This window comes from Quercus suber, unplaced genomic scaffold, assembly GCF_002906115.3.
Source record: "Quercus suber isolate HL8 unplaced genomic scaffold, Cork oak 2.0 scaffold_48, whole genome shotgun sequence".
NCBI lineage: Eukaryota > Viridiplantae > Streptophyta > Magnoliopsida > Fagales > Fagaceae > Quercus > Quercus suber.
The window spans coordinates 188999-196448 of record NW_027069513.1 but is presented as its reverse complement, the minus strand read 5'-3'; the positions used below and the strand labels follow the sequence as shown (position 1 = coordinate 196448).

At 33.1% G+C, this 7450-nt stretch overlaps 1 non-coding gene across 1 annotated transcript; it reads left to right on the top strand.

Moving 5' to 3' along the window:
• LOC112004792 (small nucleolar RNA R71) lies at window positions 1-109 on the top strand. The gene has a single exon (XR_002882142.1). It is a non-coding gene; the product is annotated as a small nucleolar RNA R71 (small nucleolar RNA).
• Window positions 110-7450: the final 7341 nt, after the last annotated feature.

Below are 7450 nucleotides of genomic sequence, written 5' to 3'. Positions count from 1 at the left end.
AAACCATGATGAGGACACTTTAAGATCAAGTCCTTAAATCTCTCCCAACTCTCATAAAATTTCTCTTGTTCATCATGATAAAAATATGCAATATCTCTCCTTAAAGCATTGGTCTTGGCCATTGGGAAAAATTTAGAGAGGAATTTTGTGACCAACAGTTCCCATGAAGTGATAGATTTAGGTGACAAAGAATTAAGCCATGCTTTTGCCTTGTCCTTCAAGGAAAAAGGGAATAAACGCAAGCAAACAAAGTCATTAGTGAAATTTTGGAACTTACAAGTAGCACAAATCTCAAGAAAATCTTTCACATGCATATAAGGATCTTCTTTATCCAATCCATGAAAAGTAGGAAGAAGGTGGATTATCTATAGCTTCAACTCAAAATGTGCAGCAGTGGTTGCAGGCAATACTATGCAAGATGAAGGGTTGGAGGTTATGGGTGAGAACAACTCCCTAAGAGTTTTGGAATCTTCTCCTATTTCTTCCATTGTGGATGAATAATCAAAACTAACAAGACAATTTTCTTTATCACGTATCCAAGTTCTCATACACCAAGCACAAAGAAATTTTTTTTTGTTTTGTTTTGTTTTTTCTGTTTTTGTTTTTTTTTTTTTCTATTTAAAAATAAATAAATTTTAACTACAACTAGTAGAAGGAAAAATTCAATTAAGACCTAATTTATTTTCCTAACCAAGTCCCCGGCAACAACGCCAAAAACTTGTTGTGAAATTTTAAAGTACTCACAAGTATATGAACTGTACCGAAGTATAGTTTGACAAGAACAAGGTCAAACCCGCAGGGACTTAAATGAACGTAAGAAAATTAATTAAACCTTAACTAATTTAATCCAAATCTAGTTTAATAAAAATTGATTTTTCTGAGATTAAATAAAGTAATCAAATAATAAAATTAAGAAAATAGTTAAACTAAGCAAAAGATATAAAGTAATAAAAAGATGTAAACAATCAAGAGAAATGAATTAAGGTTTTGGACTCCGCCTTGTAAGTCATATCAGCATATATTTATGATCATTAATTTTTCCCAACTACTACATGATATTCTAGAAATCAATCTTGCTACCATGGAAAATATGATCATTAAAACTTCTATTTAAATATCTAAAGCATGTTCTTCTTTGCTTCTTAAGTTTAAAATCAAATCATCAATTGTATCTATTAACAAACAAATAACAAAAGATATCCAATTTTAAAATCAAACAATCATAATCCAAGCATTCAATTAATTAAGATAAATCCTAAATCATGAGAAAAACATGATTGAACTCATATCTATAATCTTATCTTAGTCAATTGATGTGAAGTAAGAACAATTTAAATCATTAAAGAATAGCTATTGTGGAAAAAATCAAATCACATAAATACTATTGATAATCCTTAACAAGATTTCATCCTTAACCTTAATTAAAATTTACCTACTCATGGTACTTGAGATAAAACATAAAAATAAAATATTAATACAAATAAAATAGAGAAAGAAATAATTACAGTGCCAAAGAAAAGTCATAAAAAAAACTACGTGCTCTTGCATGCGCTTCACATGTGGGTCCACGAAAACAATCCTCCTATCAATTATTTCTTCTTCTATTTTTTTTCTTTTCCCTGCTCCTTCACGGGTGACATGACTTTAGAGCATCTCCAACAGCCCTTGTATATCTATTTTTGGAGCACCAAATGCCACTATTCATGCTCCAGCGGCTTCTCCATACGCGCAGATTCTCCAAATTTTATTTTGAAGTTGCTACAGTAGTTCTCTTGTTTTAGAGAACACTGTAGCAACTCCAAACCATTATTTCATCTTAAAAAATACCCAGCCGAATAAAAAAAAATTCTTTCTCTTTCCTCCTCTCTTCTCTGTTCATCTCTCTCTCTCAAACGGTAACCAATCAAAACACAAACATAATCACAGATCAAGAACAGGGAAAAATACAAATTTAATTAGAACAACAAATCTAAAATCAAAACAAAAACAATAGATCAAGAGCATGAAAGCCTATCTAAGCTCCATTGTAACAACAAAGTGAATCAGAACAAGATTATTAAAAAAGAAGAAAAAAAAGAAGAAGAAGATAGACGAAGCCGATCTGACCCAGCCTGGTGGTGGGGAGGACGATGAGCGGCGGCTGGAGCAGCAGCTGGAGCTGGAGCGGCGACTGGAGCTGGAACGGTAGCTGGAGCAGCGGCTGGAGCGGCGGTGAAGGCCACCAAGCCGATCTCTCCTCTCTCTCTCTCTCTCTCTCTCTCTCTCTCTCTCTCTGATGTGAAGAGTAAAAATGATGTTGCTGGAAGGAGAAAAAGAAATAAAGGAAAGGGGATGGAGTACACGTGTGTGGAAGAGAATGAAATGGAAGAATAAAAAATAATATAAAAAATAAAAAATCTTAATTAAGAAATTTTACTACAATATTTTCACAATAAATTTTAAATAATAGATTGTTATTAGTTAATATTGGCGAGAAAAAAAATAATTTCAGTAGTAAATTCAAATTAGAACTAGTAACAATTTTTCACATAAATTTTGTTATGAAAGTATTGCGTAAAATGTTGTGAATATAACACATCTCATTTAAAAATATAGTTGTTAAAAAAATAATAAATGATGATAAAAAAAAGAATAAAGAATGAATGAAGAAATAATATTTAAATAAGATAAAGAATGGAATAAAGAATCTGTTGGAAGGGTATTTGAAAAAGTGGATATGTAAAAGTTAAATATCACTGTTCATTCTTTAAATAGTACAAAAATTTAGAGAAGCTGCTGGAGATGCTCTTAGGAAGCTTCTCTTTATTCTTAATCCCTGCTTTTTATTTTATTTTATTTTTTGTTTTTATTTCACATGCTGCTTCACATGTGGGTCCACGAAAACTATCCTCCTATCAATTATTTCTTCTTCTATTTTTTTCTTTTCCTTGCTCCTTAACGGGTGATATGACTTTAGGAAGCTTCTCTTTATTCTTAATCCCTGCTTTTATTTTTTGTTTTTATTTCACATGCTGACTTCACTACCTCATAATTAAATATTTCCTTGGCACTTTTACCTTGTCAGCTTGAATAGTAAGTTTCACTTCTTATTCTTTACTTTTTGGTATTTTCTTGAATTCACACCTGGATGTAAGTTGACTTGATTCAATTGGTCTAGCCCTACTTTGTATGTAAAGCCCCTGTTATCTGTAATACAAAAATATTATACAGTAAGTCACAAAATAACATAAAATTAAGGTTAAATATGTAAATATGTGAGTATTTTATTGTATATATTTCATGCACATCAGAGACCAAATCCAAGCTTGTGGGGGCTGAATTGCATGCATGGGGTTCTTCTAAGACCAAACCCGAAACAGAGGAGATTAAAAGGTTAAAAGGTGGAACCACATTTAGGCATATAGGTTAATTTGTCAAAAAACAAAGTTGGCAAAAGTTATCATGGTTGGTAGAAAGTGGAAAGACACGAAGTCTTCAACTATTGTTAGTCTAGCAAGCTCTTCTCAAATAATGCAAGGATTATCCAAGAAAGCCTAATATAAGGTGCAGGAAAAGCACCGTTGACCCCAAGTCTTTGGCATCTTTGTTAAGTTTAGTTGTTTAGGTCTTCCTAAATAATGCAAAATTGGTATATTACCAGTGGCAGATGCAACTTTTTTGCCTGTTGAATGAAGACTGTCTTACAAAAAACAAACAAGAGGGTAATCAACTAAGAGAGAGAGGAAAAAGGAGAATGATTAGAGTCCATGAAATACTGACATATCATCTAATCAAGAACTTATAGATCTCTAACAATGCCAGAGAGAAGCAAATGAGTAATGTTTAACTTTCTAAAAACCTCACTACATATTTAACCATTTATATAGTAAAAAATAAATCTAAGATTTATCCCAAATGAGTTCTAAATCTCCAAGTTGGCATTATGTAATAAATTATTAGTTTATATTACACTATCAATGTAAAACAATAATTTTTTAAAAGGAAAAGGCCAACATTTTATCTAGAAAGAGATAAAAAAAAATGTTGATTTTTGCAAGAGCTTATTCATTTACAACGCAAACTAACTTTAATTCTCAAATTTCGAAAAGATATCTCATGTGTCGAGCGCATACAAGAGTTTTGCTGTATCCCATATTCAATACAATTCATTTATTCAATGAGAGAGTCACTTTTCGAATATAGCTAAGGATATGGCCAAGCACAACAAACTGTCCTGTTAAGAGCATTTTATAGACAACACATGCCATCGACAAACCTATTTGCTTGGATAAAGGAGAAATTTTATTATCAAAACAAACACAATTTACAATGACATCCAAACACCAAAACAAAATTAATCCCTAAAACACAAATCATTTGCAAATACTAACCTCCAAACTTCCGCAAATACCACTAACCTTATTTATATGCCAAAATATTACAATTCCAAATTAAAACAACTATTCCAAACTACACAAGTACATCACATCAGAACCAATGTTCAAAGCTCACATCAAATCCACAACTGATTATAACATTTTTAATCTTCAATTCAAAACTTTGACATCAATCTTTGCTATTAGATGATAGCTGATTCCGCAATATTCGCACATGCACATCAGTTACCAAGGCCAACCCCTATGGTCACACTGTTAATGTAAAAATAAATTCAAAAAGAAAGTCAGTGGTTAAATAGTTATTAGGGAAAAAAAAATACATAAAAGAATAAAATCTTGATGGAAAAGAAAAAAGTTGCTCTGCAGCTTTGACGAAAATTCGTCATGCCTTCATTTTCATCGTTCTTTTTAAATACATGGCTATGGGCTGTGTAAGCACCTATACTCATCGGCCATATTCTTTGACATAAAAGTTTGAGACAAATTAGTGATGGTTATGGAGTGGAAGAAGGAAACTAATCTAGAGTTTTGAGAGAAAAAGACCTCTATGGAAAGACTAAGATCACTAAAATTAAATACAAAATGATGAGATTGAGCTTTTGGATTTTAAATTTATTTCAAGTTTTTGAATCTTGCCTGTTTATAAATTAAATTTATTTGTGTTTTTCCAATTAATTTTTTTAAAAATTTTTTATAACTAGAGTTAAATTTATGTGGTTTTGTTTCTTTTTATTATTTAGGAAGTTGAATCAAAGTTGTTTTAAATGTGTGGCCTTTTATTATTGGTTGGGACTACTCAGGACCTAGGTCCTAATAATTTCTCCTTTGAAGAACCTAATAGCATATACGAATTGAATAGAAATTCCCAGGAAAGAACCTACTTAACGACACAAAAAATCATCCAACTTCTACACACCTTGTCAAACTTATATAATGGTTTTGAAACCCAGACTATTCAAATAACTAGAGAACGAAGGGGTTTAAGGTTTTTAAGGTTATACAGAGGTCTAACCAAGGTCGAACCATGATGATATCATAATTAATTTAAAAATTATTTAAAATATAAATAAATATAATAAATTAGTATAAATGGAAAAAACGACTAAAATAGTTCCAAAAAATAAAAATAAAAACCATCTTTCAAATGTATTTTTTATATCAACAAAATATTATTAATAGTTAAAAAAATAGTGATAAAAAGAAAAATTATTAATTCACATTATACTATCAAGATAAGATAGAATTATATTATAGACAAAACAAATGTTTACAAAATTATATATTTTTATGCAAATATGTATAATATTTGTACTTTTTTAATCTATAATATAAATTTTAATTTACAATAACACATGAATTTAACATATGAATACGTGGGTTTGTAGTACCAATAAATTACTGCAATTAGATACTCCCTCTGTTTCACTTTGTTTGTCTTTTATTTTATTTTGGAATGTCCCAAAATATTGTTCTGTTTCTAAAAATNATTGTTTGGAAACTTATACATTTTAAAAGGTAAACAAAACAATAAATGATATTCTTAAAAAAAAGTTTAACTTTTTCAAACAGGACAAACAAAGTGGGACGGAGAGAGTATTTAAATGTCTCTTAAAAAATGCAATTAAATGAAAATGGTTTTAAAAAAATTTAAAAGCAAATTAATGGTGGAAACATGGCCACATGTCCAACCTTTTCATGGGGAAGGGGTAGTGTCTGCCATATTGGTAGACAACTTTATTGATTTCTTTTGGTTTTGCCCGTTTTGGGTGCCAGTGAGGGAGGAAGAAAGGAACCCGAAAGAAGCAAGAAGAATAATTGCAGAAAGAAACACAGAAGATTGGAGAAGAAGGAAAACTGGAAAACGCAGAAGAAGCAGGGTAACGATAAGGTTTGTGCTTTTCATTTCTATTTTATTTTATGGACTTGGTGTGTTTTGGGACTGCATAACGTCAACGCCCCATCTTTTTTTCTTTTTTTTTTTTTTTTTTTTTTAGCTTCAGCCTGACCCGTCAGACCCAGCCACTGTATTTTTTGTGTAGAGCGGATTTTGGGTTTAAAGAACAACAGTTTCCGGCCGGTTTTCAAAACCATTAATAGAACAGAGATAAGAAACTTGACACCCAAATACTCAGACCGAACCAAATGGTAAAAACTGGGGAAAAAAAAAATATAAAAATCCAAACAAATAGGAAAAAAAATTACTGTAATCTTTTCCTAGCAGATATCATGGCACTGGCAGTCATGGTGGTACTTGAAGCATGGCGGCCCTGGTGGCCCTTTCGGCCCTTGTGGCCCTGGCGGCCCTGCTGGCCCTGGCGGCCCTGCTGGCCCTGCCGGCCCTGCTGGCCCTGCTGGCCCTGGCGGCCCTGGCTTCCCTGGATCCCCTGGCTTCCCTGGTGGCCCAGGTGGCCCTTGCTTCCCTGGATCCCCTTTGTCCCCTTTTCGCCAGTAAGTCGGCATTGCGATTAAGATAAGTATTATTATTGAAGCCAAGAGTCCACCCAGCAGGAACCACAACCACACGGGTGCTCTATGTGGTTGACCTGCTGCAGGCCATATGTTGTCATCTCGTGGCGATGGAGTGAAAGGGGGAGATGGGGGAAAATGTTGGTTTGGAGTAAACTCAAATGCTGGCACTGTCGGTGGTGGAGGCGGAGTGAAGGGGGGAAACGGGGGGCAGGGTGGTGGTGGTTGTGAAGAGAGGGTTGGAATGAGTGGTGCAATGATGGTGGTAAACAACATGAAGAACAGGGCAAACATGGTTGAAATATTTGGATTTTGGAGTTGGAGGTGAAGCTCCGTCTGCTCTGAAATGCCCACAAAGCCATGCTTTTTATAGTTGCTTGGATCACCATCGTTTGGTAGATAGTCTTAGGCAGTCTCAGACTTCACCAATCTTATTTTTATTTTTTGCATGAACCTCTTTTGTTTTATTTTGTTATTTTTTCCGAAAACAAAAATAACCCAAAAATAAAAAATAAAAAAGAGCTTGCTTTAAGCCCACGTGGGGGCCCATGCGACATGGACCGTTCTGTTTTTATTAATAGGAAAGTCGGTGCAAGTACAATAATACA